General features: G+C 49.5%; 1 pseudogene; it reads left to right on the forward strand.

Annotated features, from left to right (window-relative positions):
* The window catches only part of LOC138552024 (zinc finger protein 724-like), an 85,833-nt pseudogene extending 72,145 nt beyond the window's left edge, over positions 1-13,688 (forward strand).
* Positions 13,689-16,239: the final 2,551 nt, after the last annotated feature.

Consider the following 16,239-nt stretch of genomic DNA (forward strand, 5'->3'; position numbering starts at 1 on the left):
TAGCATGTTGCTTCATAAACCCTCTGATTGGTTGGCACACTGTCTCAACCTTGGACCTTCGGCTCGTTAACAGCACGTAAGCAAAATGGACCCCAAGTGCTTAGAGTAAAATCAGACTATTGCCCACTTTTCCCAATTAGTCCATGGTCTCTCATCAGTCCAGCCCTAAGCCAAGATGTCTCGTTTTTAGTTGACCTTGCAGCCTGTTTTCTGTTCTAGGAAATTTAAGGGAGTGTAGACACACCACTATCGTCATCCGAAGCTTAATGAATAGCCCTTGTTTTCGACTTCTGAATCACTTGTGAGGAGACCGCAAATTTGTCAATTTCGACCTTTTCTTTACTGCTATGTGTTTAATTATACTGGGTGTCATTACTTCATATGGCCTCTAGAGACGTACTCACTCCTCCTTGTGTAGGCTTTGTGCATTTTTAATTATCCAATACTTGGTTCTTGCAGATGTTTTCTTATTTCCTTAATCTAAGCAAAGAACAAGTTACTTTCTTACCTGGTAACATTCTTTCGATGGGATGGTCCGACGACGTATTCCATATCTATGACATATAATCACCACAGCTGTGCTGCTTCGGAAACTTTTTTCGGCGTCTGCGTCCTGCGTCGATGACGTCGATGCGCCGTCGTCGAGGACCTCCTCCGACGTCCAACGTCATCCGATGTGATAAGTAGGACGCACAACGCCCGTAGCCTCAGTTGTAGTTTTTTCCCCCAGAACGTGTGACACTAGCCAACTGCCAGTCAGACACAAAGCCTTGCAGAAGGTAAGCTGCAATCGCAAAGAAATTCTGCAGCGGGGAAGGCAGGGCGGGAGCGATATGGAATACGTCGTCGGACCATCCCATCGAAAGAACGTTACCAGGTAAGAAAGTAACTTGTTCTTCGAGGGGATTGGGTCCTCCGACGTATTCCATATCTATGACAGACTCCCAAAGCAGTACCAGAGCAAGGAGGAGGGAAAGAATTTAGAATCAAAATTTAGAATAGCCAATCAAATAGCAGAGCAAAGGACCGCCTTGCCAAAGGCCAGATCCTGTGCTCGGATGGAATCAAGGGAATAGTGACGTACAAATGTATGAACTGAAGCCCAGGTGGCTGCATCACAGATGTTGTGAATAGGAACACCCCTCTGCAGGGCAGTAGATGCAGCCATACCCCTCGTAGAATGGGCCCGCAAGCCAGCCGGTGGGTCCTTACCCGCCAAGCGGTAGCACTCCGAGATGGCCAAAATAATCCAGCGAGACAAAGTCTGTTTCGTCACAACTTGCCCTAAACGCTTTCCAGCGTAACCAATAAAGAGTTGATCGTCCACTCTGACCCGGGACATGCGTGAAACATAAAAGCTTAAAGCTCTCCTAGGATTGTGCCTATGGAGCCTCTCCTCTTCCTTACCAGGATGCGGAGGAGGATAGAATGCCGGAAGAACAACCTTCTGGGCCAAATGAAATTCCGTCACTACCTTCGGAAGAAAAGAAGGACAAACTCTAAGGACAACCCTGTCCTTGTGAAATACAGTGAAGGGTGGCAGAACTGAAAGTGCCTGTAACTCACTCACTCTGCGAGCGGAAGTAACCGCAACTAAAAACACAGTTTTCAGAGTTAACAGCCTTAAAGGGCAAGAATGTAAAGGCTCAAACGGAGCACCCATAAGAAACTTAAGAACAAGGTTTAAATCCCAACCGGGCACCAGGAAAGGTGACGGAGGGAACACATTAGTGAGCCCTTTCAGAAACTGTGAAATTAAAGGGATTTTAAAGTAAGAACACTCTTCAGACGAGCGCTTAAAGATGGACAGCGCTGCCAGGTAACCTTTAATGGTACCCACTTGCAAGCCCCTGTGGGCCAAAGAAAGTAAAAAGGACAGAACCATGGGGATGTCACTTGCAAAAGGATCCACATTCTGAACTCGGCACCAGTCGCAGAACTTACGCCAACGGCAACGGTACAGAGACTTTGTTGCTGGCCTTCGGGCCGAAAGCAACACCTCCATCACGTCTTCAGGGAGGTCCCAATCCTTATACCTCAACCTTTCAGAAGCCAAGCGTGAAGGTTGAGGGATCTGACCTCTGGATGGAGAACCTGACCCCCCTCCCGTGAGAGCAGATCGTCTCGGTAGGGAAGACGACGCGGAGGGCAGATGGACAAGTCGAGAAGGTCCGGGTACCACGTCCTCCGAGCCCACGCCGGAGCAATGAGGATCATCCGGGAACCAAACTTCCGTAACCTCCGCAGCACTTGCGGGATGACGGGGACTGGAGGAAACCCGTACAGCAGCGGGAACGACCACTCCACCACGAACGCGTCTCCTAAGGCTCCTTTTGGAGGAAATTCCCGCGAGCAAAACCTTTCGCACTGCCGGTTGACACTGGAGGCGAAGAGATCCACTTGAGGGGTCCCCCAAAGGGCGAAGATCTCCAGGAGAATCTCCTGAGCCAACTCCCACTCGTGAGAGATCGTGCTCTGCCTGCTCAGAGCATCCGCCGTCACGTTTTCGTCTCCGGCCAGATGAACTGCCGAGATCGAAACTTCCTGCTGGATGGCCCAGAACTCGAGCTGCATCGCCTCCCTGCACAGAGGAAGTGACCCTGCCCCCCCTTTTTGTTGAGGTAGTGCATGGCCACTGTGTTGTCCGTCAGGATCAGGACACTCTTTCCTTGCACAGTCTGCAGAAAAGCCTTCAGGGCTAGCCTGACGGCCCTCAGCTCCAACAGATTGATATGGAGTCTGGACTCCGACGGAGACCAACGACCGCTGACTGTCAGCCCTTTGGCATGAGCTCCCCAACCCGTGAGGGATGCATCCGTCACGATCGTCACCTCCGGCCAGGAAAGCCAAAAAGGAGCCCCCTTCATCAAGTTGCCTTCGACGGCCCACCACAGAAGGTCCCGGGCGACCGAGGGCGGCACCTGAACCGGTTCCGACATTCTGCCGGAGGACTGCGACCATTGCGTCTTGAGCGCCCACTGCAAAGATCTCATCCGCAGGCGAGCCTCTGGCACCAGAAGAATGCAGGATGCCATGAGGCCGAGCAGCCTCAAGAACTCGAACGCTGGGAGCATCTGGGCATGCTGAAACTTGTGCACCATCTGCTGAATGTGAAGAGCCCTCACCTGGGGAGGAAAACACTGCCCCAGGGAAGTGTCGAGCACTGCTCCGATGTACTGGAGCCGCTGTGTTGGCGTCAAATGGGACTTCTTTAAATTGAGGGAGAAGCCCAGCCTGTGAAGGGAGTGGCAGGTGACGGACAGATGATCCAGGACTTGCTCGGGAGAGCTCCCCCTGATCAACCAATCGTCCAGGTAGGGGTAGACGTGAATCTCCCCTTGCCTGAGATGCGCTGCCACCACCAGAATGAGCTTGGTGAAAACCCTTGGGCGGAGGTCAATCCGAACGGCAGGACCCGAAACTGAAAGTGCGAGTCGCCAACCGCGAACCTCAGGTACTTCTTGTGCTTGGGATGGATCGGCACATGGAAGTAAGCATCCTTGAGGTCGAGTGACACCAACCAGTCCTGAAGCTGAAGGGCCTGGAGGACTTGAGAGAGAGTAACCATCTTGAACTTGTCCTTCCTGAGGAGTTTGTTCAAACCGCGCAAGTCCATGATGGGTCTCAATCCCCCGTCTTTCTTCGAAATCAAAAAATAAGGGGAATACCATCCCTTGTTCCTCTCCGCTACAGGCACCAGTTCTATGGTGCCTTTCTCCAGCAGGGCTTGAATTTCCTGCGCAAGGAGCGGATCCGGACTCTGCAAAGAGAGGTTCCCCGGTGGATTGTCGCGAGGCCTGTGCCGAAAGGGAAGACAGTAGCCGTGGGTTATGATCTCCAGAACCCACACATCTGAAGTAATGGCTTGCCACTCTACAAGATGCTGCGCCAGCCTTCCCCCAACCGGCGAACCATGGGACATGGCCTCATGACTGAGTGGGAGCGGCCGCGGCGTTACCTGAGGGCAAAGAGGCAACTGCCCGAGCGGCCTTGGCACCACGGGTACCCTGTCGTCCACCTCTGGTACCCCTGCGTTGGCCTCTTTGACTGCCAGCTCCTCTCGCTTTACTGAAGGACGCGTAATAGCGAAAGGAACCACCCCTCCACTATTGTCCCCTAGGACGAAAAGGTGGAGGTTGGCGAACTGCAGCGCCCAACGACTTCGCTGCAGCTTTCGAGGTCTGCAACCTCTCAAGGCTCTCGTCAGCCTTGCTGCCAAAAAGGTGTTCACCATCAAAGGGCATGTTGAGGAGCCGAGACTGCACATCAGGAGCAAACCCGACTTCCGCAACCAAGCAAACCTGCGTATCACAGTGCTCGCCGCCATGGACCTACTGACGCATTCAGCTAAGTCCAAACCCGACTGAACGGACTCACACATGGCATCCTTACCATCCTGGACCATAGGAAGGAAACCATCCCGTTCGTCCCCTTCGGGAATATGTTCAGCCGCTAACGCAACACAGTTCCACAGAGTGTGTGTGAAACGAGACAAGGCACAAATGGAGTTGGCCGCCTGAAGCGCCATACCACCAGAAGAAAACACTTTCTTCGCCCAGCCATCAAAACGTTTGTCGTCCCTATCAGGAGGAATGGTAAGGTACGACGCCTGCTTTGCCGGGGCCGTGGCCGCCTGCACCACCAAACTCTCCGGAGTAGGGTGCCTGGTCAAGTAGCAGGGGTCGCTACTGGCTGGATGGTATTTTCGTGACAAGGATCTGCCCACCGCCGGGAGACTCTCCGGAGCAGTCCAAGCCGCCGCCACCCTTCTCTGTAAAGCCATATGGAACGGCAGTACCGGATCAGTTGGGGGACCAACATCAAGGATGTCCGTCAGATCATCCTGCACAAACTCCCCTGGGGGAGCAGACCATCCCAAGTACTCAGAAACCCTAGCCATAAGGCGCCGGTACGAGTAATCGGCATGAGAGCCAGGCTCAGGCCTACAAAACTCCACCTCCGGAGAGGTGTCCAGTCCACTGGCATCATGCAGTGACTGTCTCAAATCCTCAAACTGACTATGGCCCGAGACAATTTCATCTGGAACCTGACTAGGAACCAGGCCATCAGAATCCTCATCCGCCTCTGAAATATAGTCCAGGTGGCGAAAAGAAGGCACCCGAGAGTGCTTGCTCTTAACCAGAGCCTTCCTAGGGGATTCTCCCGTGCCACGGGGTACCTCTGACACGAAAGGCGTCGATGGCGTCGAGCGAATCGGCGCCGGCGTCGAGAGAACTGGCATCGGTGCCGATAGGATCGGCGTCGAGGAAATCGGCGTCGACGTCAGATGCAGCGCCTCCAGCATCGGCGGCGTCGACACAGCCCTCGAAGCCGGAGCCCCGAGCGTGTCCCTCGACGACCTGAGCGTCGACGGCTTCGACGACTTCCTCGGAGCCGGAGCCTCGAGAAAGCCTGTCGACGCCCTCGACGCCTCAGATGTTGATGTCTTCCTCGAAGACCTCACAGGTGCATGCGGTCTCGAACGCGTCAAGGACTGGGACCTGGAACGGGTACGTCGAGAACGAGTCTCCTTGTCCGAACGGGACCTCTCCCGTGACTCGTGCCGACCACTCTTGCGAGCGGTGTCTCTCGACCTCTCACGACCGACCCCACTCGGGGGCGCGGACGGCTTAGTACCCTGCGACTCAAGAATCACCAGCATTTTCTTCCCGAAGGAAGCCCATTCCTCCGGCGTCGCACGGCTGGTGGGGTAAGCGACGTGCCAGCAGAGTCCTCCGAAGAGGACCTGGAAGACGACCGGTGTCGGCGTTTCCGAGAATGCCTCGAAGAGGCTGAGGAGTGGCGAGACCGACTCCTAGAAGGAGACCCACGAGACTTCCGACGATGACGCGGAGAGTCACCCCTCGAATCATCCGTCGAAAGCCCCGCAGACTTCGACTTCCTGGGCTTGGACACCCGACCTACCGACAACTTCTTCTTACGTTCGCGTAAGGCTTTGGACGTGAGCGACTGGCAGTCGATACAGTCATCCGTGTCGTGGGCCTCCCCGAGGCACCAGAGGCAGGCATTGTGCGAGTCTGTCACCGACATCTTGGATCCACACTCCCCGCACTTCTTGAAACCCGGACGCGGGGTCGAAGACGAAGTAGAAGACATCTTCACACGAATGATTTTCACAAAACGAACAGGTTCGAAGAACCGAGAAGAACAGACTCTAAAGAGTCGAGGTGTGAACCGAGAATCACGAAGCAACACGTTCGCGGAAAAAACGGAACTGAGACTACGGGCGTCATGCGTCCTACTTATCACATCGGATGACGTCGGACTTCGGAGGAGGTCCTCGACGACGGCGCATCGACGTCATCGACGCAGGACGCAGACGCCGAAAAAAGTTTCCGAAGCAGCACAGCTGTGGTGATTATATGTCATAGATATGGAATACATCGGAGGACCCAATCCCCTCGAAATATGTCTTATGTACATGGCTTATCCTTTTGACTCCCCTTGCGCCTTGTAATTATTTCTTGAAATAGCACCCTTGATCCCGGGCCAAATAGACTCCTCTTTATTTCTCACACAAAGCTGTTTAACCACCATCTCTGGACTCTACAGCCCTAGTCTGTCTCTCAAGTAGCTTGATTGGTTTTAATCCGACACGACATCCATCTTTTCAGCATGGCCGTCCTAGCCACACTGTTTTCCTCTGCAGCATGCTTCTATGTATATAGATTTATTTGTCAGCAGGTTACCTATCTTCTTGGTATATAGGAGCTCTCAATCTTTGATTACATGTTTTTCTTGTTACTTCAGTTAAATCTTTGTTCTTGTGTGTTTATATTGTATCAGTGCGTTTTCATATATGTCCTTCATGACGTCATTCGGCCCTCGTCAGATTTCACTTATCGCTCCATGATGTCCAATGCTGTGTGCAGACATGCTCCCGGTCCCGGTAAGTTCAGTGCGAGGGTACTTTTGGTAGGGTTGCCGAGTGCATATCATGTCTCATACACTCGATGTGGTATTGGGGTGATACCTGGTGTCCCACATAGGGCTCTTCTGCTGTTCCAACATGACAGGGGACAGGGGTGAGGGGTGGGAGCCAGGGATGACATGTCACCCCTCTCTAAATAAGAGACTCCTCCATGAGCAGGGACACTCATTCTGCCGTAGATCTCCAATGCAGCATAATGCTACTAGGTATGAAAGTCACAATAATTGATGGCTACACATGGGGCTTCTTCTGGAGTGGAGTCCTCGAAGTGCGTACCATCGATCTACATTATAGCGGCACACAGTGATTGAGCGAGTTTGTCCCATTTGCATTGTTAACATTACAGAGTTCAGGCTGCTGGAGCAGTCAGAACAGTTGACGCTCTGGCTAGATTCTCTCTCCCTCTGTACCTCTGTTTCTCTCTTTTTCTCTTTCTTCCCCCTCCTGCCCCCTCCCATGGGGTCTGCCATGAACTCAGCACTCTCAAACTGCCACCATCCACCAGAGAGAATATTTCAAAGTGAAGGTCCTGGTAGGGCTCGCCCAGGGCGCACACATTTGCTTGCCCTTTCAAAGCTAAGCAAGCCATTACTACCTATGTCACAATCCTATTCATCTAAGCAGGTCCCCTGATTTATGTGTGATTGCGGCTCTGATGTCCTTCTGCAGAGCCAGCCTCCTAAATATGTGTGAAAATTGTGAAGTTGAGCTTTTAGTAAAGGTTTTAGATTCCACAGGCATAATTTGCCCACCTAGAAGGAATACTGCGACCAGCTTAATAACTATTTCTCGGAGATAGTTACTCAGAGAAATCTTTATGCAGCCGAGGATCCCATAAAGAGGTGCATGAAGGTGCTGTGAGACTTGCCATGCCTCATTGCCATGCCTCATTGCCATGCCTCATTGCCATGCCAGCCGTATATCCATGCACCTCCTTTTTCCTCATGTTGAGCTGTTCATCATGAGCAGATGTGTGACTGCAAAGTGCACACAGGTCTTAAATTGATCCTCCACACTCCTCTAGAGTTGGTTAGGATTAAGACAACAGAAGCAACACATTTTAATTTGTGCAAACTCTGAAATTGTGCTTTCACTAAACATTGTTTAGTATAAGCACAGTTTCACAATTTGCAAAGACAATTTAAATCATTTAAATAAATCCTTGCTTAAGTCCCGTTGAGCCGGCTTGACTCTCCTCTAGTGAGGATTCATTTAAAGGAATTAAATTGTGTGTCCAAATTATGAAATTGTGCTTTTATCAAAAGCACAATTTCACAATATGCATACCCATAGGAGATTCCTCTCAAATAGCCCGCATATGTCGCATCATTTGCCCACAAAGAGGTCCCCCTGCGACTGTCTTGATAAAGACCTCATCTCTCTGAGATAGCCCCACACAGATGAATCTTTATCAAGCCCGTCGTAGCTGAACTTCCCATGAAGAGGTACATGACCACATCCTGCCATTAACATGTCAGTCGAGTCCCACAATATAGTCATGTGCCTCTTTACTTGTCATGAGGACCTATTCATCGTGAGCAGATGCATGAACAGTGGAGACTGTCCATGTCCTCAATGTGCTCAGTAACCTCCTGCTCCCCAAACTCCATCCCGTTCCACTCCTGCACTCCACATCCCATTTCCTGCACACACTTTCTCTGTAGGATACCAAGCTTCCCTTCTCTCATCCAACCTTCCTTCTTTGACTCGTTCGCCATTCCAGTAAGACTGCCCCTTTTGTCATCGCTAGGGAAAGCCTAAGGAACGTTATAGGCAGTGCTGGTATTGCTTCATTGCATCAACATTTCTTTTTGAGAAAAAGTGCTTGCGATTTATATTCAGAATATTTGGGATATTAATCAGTACAGTTATGAAAAGGCACATCAGGAGCACTGGTAAAGTTTGATATTCGTTGCTTGTTGTTGTTTCAATAAAAAGTGTTTATCTCACAAGTCTGTGGGTCAAGTGCATTTCTCCTAGGTCGAGTAGATAAAAATGACTCAACATGCAGGGTTAGTGGGATTTTAAAGAATGTTCAAGCCTTGTTTGAATCTTAATAGGGAATCTTAATGGGGTTAGAGGAATAATTTAAAAGGACAACCTTTAGGTCTTTCCCACAGGACAAATGGGGTAACACCCTAAAACTCCCTTTGTTCTGTTTTTATCTCTGCTATTTGTCTTCTGTCTTACTTCTACTCGTGCTCCTCTAGCACTTCCTCACATCTATCAATCGCTCTCCTGGCTTTTGACTCCTGTCTTCTCCTTCACCATAAATGTACTCATGGCTTTGCTCTATATTATCTTTCCTCGTTAGTCACTCTGTATTCTCCTTCGCTTGCTCCTCATTCCTAATCTCTGCACCTCCTATCTGTGCTCAGTCACCTTGAGCCCTTTCTTGATTTTGCTCTTAGGCGTGTCTCACCTGCAAGCACTGTACTCTCTTCCACTATCCATTCATTCCTCTCCTTTCCTTAATCCCCTGTGGACCTGGTTAAAATCTAATTTATTGTCACTTATTTCTAACGACTCATTAACTGCTTGTTATTTTCTTCTTCTACTGATTGCATGTCTTTAGTGATCTTACTGCGTGCTTTTTTGTGCCCTTTTGTTGTGTATTATGTTTAGTGCTTTCAGAAAGCACCTCATAAATATCAATAAATCCAAAATACTCATATTTTCAAGGTGGACCCTACTTCTGGGCTTTGGTGGTTATCCGTGAGGCCTACATCGGATTTACTGCGTCTTTTTACCGCTGGGCAGGAAAATGGGATGAGGTGCAAATTAACTGTCCAATGGTTCACTCCTCAATGAGCAGAGGCCGCAAGGCGTAAGAAGACCAACGCGCTCTCTTTGCCAATAACACAGTAAAAGTGACATGTGAGGGGGAAATGCATCTTACTGTCTGGAGATAAGACAGGTGCTGCGCCATTGATGGGTTCATATCCACCTAACGTCAGTGTGCCTAAAAGCACACACTCCCCAGGCCTCTGGAAAGAACACTTGCCTAAAATCTGCTCTCAATTATAACAGATTGATACCATGTAATTGGCAGTTATCTGGTGACAGCACTCACTGCGGCACCTCTCGGTAAACGTTCCACAAACCGACGCAACACAGAGTGCTCCACATCCACAGAGTCTTAATGCCAGCCGTGCTGTCCATCATCTAAATGAAGGGGACTAAAGGAAACCAAAAGTATTCCTCTCAATTCAAGCACATTGCGACAGGGTCAGAGAAGAGCAAAGACCCTTCTTAACCTAAGGTAGACGGCATTACTATAACCTAACCTGCCCCACAGGCGGAGAGTGGGTATTGAGAGTGAACACAGTCCCTGGCTCTCCACAGTGTGGGATGTGGTGTGAAAGCGTTGGTATTACTGCCCCTTCCACCATGCCAACAACGCACGGCAGAGGTCTTCTCTCTGCCCATCAGCTGTCACCAAGTCACTGCTGCAGAATAAGGCGGAGCGGGAAATGGCAGGATCCCACCTTGCATTCACACATCCATGTCCCATTCTGCCCCATTGAAAGTGGCTTTTAGTTGCTGCAAAACCGTGTTTTTCTGTGAGAAGCGAAGTGTCTGCCTCTTTCCTGGAAAGTCAGAGGGTGCAATCATTAATCATTTGGCTTTGCCTTCATTGTCAAGAATAATCTTCACTACTCCTAGATCTATTCTTCCTCATTGAAGCATTCACATCCACCTCTCCTAACTTGAAGAAGACATATACCCCATACTTTCTTGCATACAGTGTCTTTCATGGGGGTCTTATATGCCGGGGGACAGGGGCAGGGGAATACAATGGACAAAATAAACACAACATTGAGAATAGACTCCAGCAGGAAGGTGGTCACCTTGTATGTTATGTCCTGTGATGTGGAAGAGTAGGATTAGGAGAAGTGAAGATTACTGCTAAAATATTGGTGCACTTCCTGCTGAGTTTACATTGACATGAAATAATATCTTAAACCTCTGTTTCTTTCAACAGAGAGTAGAGCCATCGCCGAAACAGAGGATTTGGATGTGAACATGAGACGATGAGATATGCTGAGGAATAAGGGACGCACTGCAGAAGAAGGGCACTGCCATTCCAGTGAACCTTTACTGAAAGTACCATCCTCTTGGGAGAGCCCAATGCCCGGCACATCTATGAGGATCCATACCTAGTGAAAGGCATTTGTAATTTACTCACAGGTCCAGTCCAATCAAATAGGTGAGAGGATAGCTCAGAAGCAACAGGTTTGTCTTGGAAGCAGGAAAATGCTGAGCAACACTGGTTCGAATCCTGGCCTTGTGCTTACACCGGTCTCTGATATTAAGCGTGCAATAAAAGATTAAATAATTTAATCTCACATGGCTGAGAAACCCCATAAGTGTAAAGAGTGTAAGAAAAGTTACACACAGATCCAAAAACTGCGCAAGCATCAGAGGATCCATACTGGGGAAAATCCCTATAAGTGTGCAGAGTGCAATAAAAGCTTCACTGATTCAACAGGGCTGAGCATTCATCATAGAGTCCATACCGGAGAAAAGCCCTACGATTGCACAGAGTGCAACAAAAGGTTCATTTGTTCCTCAGCTCTGAGCATCCACCAAAGGACCCACACTGGAGGCAAACCCCACAAGTGCACAGAGTGCAAGAGAAGCTTTAGTTCATCCTCAACCCTGAGAAGCCATGTCATGATCCACACTGGAGAGAAGCCCTACAAGTGCACAGAGTGCAAGAAAAGCTTTAGTCAATCCTCAAACCTGAGAAGCCATCTCATGATCCACACTGGAGAGAAGCCCTACAAGTGCACAGAGTGCAAGAAAAGCTTCCATCGTTCATCAAACCTGAAAAGCCACCTCATGCTCCACACTGGAGAGAAGCCGTACAAGTGTGCAGAGTGCAAAAAAAGCTTCAGTGAGTCCACACACCTGAGAAGCCATCTCCGGATCCACACTGGAGAGAAGCCCTACCAGTGCATAGAGTGCAAGAAAAGCTTCAGACATTCCTCAACCCTGAGAAGCCATCTCAGGATCCACACTGGAGAGAAGCCCTATGAGTCACAGAATGCAAGAAAAGCTTCAGTCAATCCTCAAACCTGAAAAGCCATCTCATGATCCACACTGGAGAGAGTCCCTACAAGTGCACCGAGTGCAAGAAAAGCTTCAGTCATTCCACGGCTCTAAGCAGCCATCGAAGGATCCACCCTGGGGGGAAACTCTGCGAGTGATATGATATGATGTTTTATTTATAGCACACCCATACACAAGTGTTTCAAAGCGCGACTGCACAGAGTTATATTAACTTTTGTTATGTTAAAGGGTCTTGTACCGCGCACTGTTGCCACCTGTGTGGTCTCTTGGCACTCTGGTGAATCCTCAATGCAAGGGGGTGGCAGGGTTTGTTAGATTGAGCGGGAAAAGAGCAAGAGAGCTTTGTGCTGTTGGTAGCTTCAGTTCTGAGAAACTGGACTCTGAGCATCGGTGTGTTTTCGGTTGGTAGCAGTCAAATGCTGTTGAGGTGTGATTGTTAGGTGTTGTGAAGTGGGTGTGCTTTGTGGTACCATAGCAGTATGGTTGTGTTTATTTCAGAGTTTGAGGGTGCAGAATAGTGCATTTTCAATACAGCCTGGTCCTGGAAACCTGCTTCTTAACTTACAGACGCAGCCCATAAGGTATATAACCTATATAATCCTCAGACCTCGTACCCTTTTTGATGGAGCAGATGTATGCCCAGCGACTGCGTGCCACCCTGCTATCACCCACAATACTAATCTCATCTGTGACTATAAATGATAAAACAGTCCTGCTAAATGAGATTTAGCAGAGCGATTGATAAATAACGCACCTAACAGATTGTAATGAAGAAGAAATCTAGAATCCACATGCTCGTGTCCTGTGATGTAGGTGCATTGTCTTTCAGCACCGTGTACACTTGCAAATGCGTTCCATGCTAAGATACTTATGTGTTGTGATGCAAAAGGCGCGGCAGGCTTATGGAGCCAAAGTAAAAAGAGCAAACCTGTAGCACGGTGACCATTGTATATATGAAGATTTAGCTCACAATATAATCAGAAGCTCCTCTTTAACTGTTTCAAATGAAGTCACGGAAAACATGTTCAAACCCCATCCTAATGGTTTACTTATAACTTCATTTATTGGAATAAGCCACACATGGAGAGTCAAAGGGCCTTCTATCCCTCCAGCAGCGCCGCACAAATATATCCTCTCATTCCTCCACTGGGCCCGCACGGAGTGTTCACCCTCATGCCCCCTGACACAGATGACCCCCATACCTCTCTCCCGATCAGTGATGCAAGACAAATGTATGGACATTTAACAAGTGAAATATATGCTTCTCCCCCCAACTGTCATGATGTTAAAGGTTGTTTTTTTATGAGTGTCTTTTATTGTATACTTTGAAGTAGTGTTTTGTTTAGAGAGCTAGTATCAATCACCTTATCCAGACCCACACGACAGTCACCTCGCGCTGACCAGCCCAGCTGATGCACGTGATGTCCACCTTCCGCCAAACAACTGTCCAATCATCTGGAGGCGGCGCCTATGGAGCTATACTGGATCGGAGGCTCCTCCAATGAAATGTAACTTTTGCACCTTATACAATTTTGTCACTAATGATGCTGTAACCCTTTTTAATGCAATGACAGTGTAATGTTGGGCAGAGCGCTCTCGGAGCTTGCAGAGTCCTCTGCTTGCCCTATTTTGGTTCAGATAAACTTCACCTTTAACTTCACCCGCACTTGGTCTTGGTCTAATTCCCTCCTGGGGTGTGTCCATTATTTTCTCTCATGTGTTTTGGGGGACTTCTCACTTTCACTCTACCTGTGCAGGTGGTGGGGTTGCCTTTATTTTAGCTGAGTGGGTCCCTTCCTTTCTCATACCCACCCAGCCTTACTCTTCCTTTGAGAGCCTGGTCTTCAAGGTGGTCATCTCTCCCTCCTCTTCTCCGACCATTGCCACTATCTACAGGCCACCTGGCTGTACCTCCCTCTTCCTCTCTGACTGGGCCGATTTCTGGCCTCACTCCTTACAACCACCTCTCAACTCCTTCTTTTGGGCTTGGGCGATTTCAACATCCATCTGAACTCCTCTGTCATGGCATCCACTCTCCTCCGTGGCCTTTGCACCTCACTCTCCCTCTGCACCCTCCCTTCTGGTCCAACCCACTCGGCTGGACACACTCTTGATGCCCTCATCCACTCTGATCTTTCACTCTCCTCCCCACTGATCAACCCTCCTCCCTGGTGAAACCACTCTCTCCTCTCACCTGAGTCCTCTTGGCCCTCTGACGGCACCTCCTCCAGCCCTGCCAACCTCGTACACAAACATCCGTCTTATAAAACGGGTGGCAGATGCTGCCATTCACATCCACCTTCATCCCTCCCTCTCCCTGCTCTCAGCAACCTCCATCTCTTCATCACTAACACTCTGGACATTCTTGCCACTGTCGTGATGATCCCCCTGAAACCTGCCTCTAAGCGTAACCTCTTGTACGACTCTGAACTTGCAGTCCTAAAACGTAAGAGAAAAGCTGCGGAACGGAAGTTGCAGACTTCTTGCTTACCCTCTTATAAACTGGCCTGTTGCCTGCTCCAAAGATAATACAAACTTTCCATCTGCGCCAAGAAACGAGCCCACATCCAGGTGCGCATGACTGGTGCATCCAACAACATGGCTGAACTCTTTAAAATCTGCATTGAACTAGCCAACCCTTCCGCAGTCTCCTCTTCACCCCTACCTTCCCAAGCCCTCTGCAACGCATTGGCCACACACTTTACTACTAAAACTCAGGACATCCTGAGCAGCTTTTGCGTCCCTCTCCCGCCCACTCGTTCACCCCCTTGCCTCCTATGGCCTGCCACCCTCCTTCCTCCTTTCTCTCCTCTCCCCTATCACACCTGATGAGGTCACCAGAGTTGTCCGCTCCATTAAGGTCTCCACCAAACAAGTTTCCCCGTTCTCCACAACTATTAAGGACTATATTGGCTCACTCGCCCCTGCACTCGCTGACTTCTGCAACCACTCTTTTACCACTGGATCTTTCCCCTTCTCCTTCAAGCACTCCCTTGTGCGCCCCTCCTGAAAAAACCTTCAGCAGACCCCAATTGCCCATCCAACTACCACCGTATATCTATCACCTCCTTCCTTGGGAAACTCCTGGAGAAGCTGGCCTTCCCCCAACTTACTTACACACTGAACCTGTTGGTTGCCTCCACGACCATAAATCTGAATACCGAGCATCCAAAGGCACGGAAACTTCCCTTCTGAACACCTGTGAAGAACTGCCTTCATCATGGGATTCCAACACTCCTGCTGTCCACTGTCCACATTCTACTTAATCTCTCCTCTGCATTTGACACGGTCAACCATGCCATCCTCATAAAACAGCTCCAAAAGACCCTTGGTATCTCAGAGGGGGCACAGGACTGGCTGACCTCCTTCCGTGACCATCCATTCCAGGTTTTTCGGGCACTTTCTCTTTCTCCACCTGTGGTGTCCCTCAGGGCTCCAACCTCTCTCCCTAGCTCTTTAACATGTATCTTGCTCCACTGGCACATTTCATCTCCACCTTCTCCCCTAACTTCAGGTGTTACATAGATGACACACAGCTCTTTTTCAAACTTCCCTCTGACCCTTTCCTGACTTCTTCCGTCATTCCAGACTGCCTTTCTGCCATCCAGTGCTGGTGCACTTCCAACGATCTCTGCCTTAATGCGAGCAAGAATGAGATCCTTCCTATTGGGACTCCTGCTTCCTCTTTCTTCCCCTCACTCTGGCCACCCTCTATCGGCTCTCAACTACTTCTCCTTCATCTGAAGCCAAAATCTTGGAATCATCTTCGAATCCTCTCTTTCCTTCCTCCCTCACATTCAGGACATTACCAAGAAGTCCAACTTTAAACTGTTCCTTCTCAAATGAATTCTCCCTTATCTCACCTTCCCCTCGAAGCTCGATGTCTCCAGAGCTCTGGCCCTCTCTAGGCTAGACTACTGCAAAATCCTTTTCTTGAATCTATCTTCTTCATCTTTACGCCCCCTTCAGCTACTCCAGGGCAGCAAGACTTATCTCTGGCCTCAAGCCAGAGACTGCATCTCTCCAGCTCTAAAAACTCTCCACTGGCTCCCGGTTCCTGCAAGGATCAAATTCAAATCCCTCTGCATCATCCTTAAGGCTGTGTGGGGCCCGGGACCATGCTATCTACAACTTGCTCTTACTAAATACTCTCCCTGTAGATCTTCACTAAACGGAGGGCTGGAAGCCGACCTCTTTCCTCAGCTGGCTCC

The sequence above is a fragment of the Ambystoma mexicanum genome, chromosome 1q, assembly GCF_040938575.1.
Source record: "Ambystoma mexicanum isolate Mex_15411 chromosome 1q, UKY_AmexF1_1, whole genome shotgun sequence".
Classification (NCBI taxonomy): Eukaryota; Metazoa; Chordata; class Amphibia; order Caudata; family Ambystomatidae; genus Ambystoma; species Ambystoma mexicanum.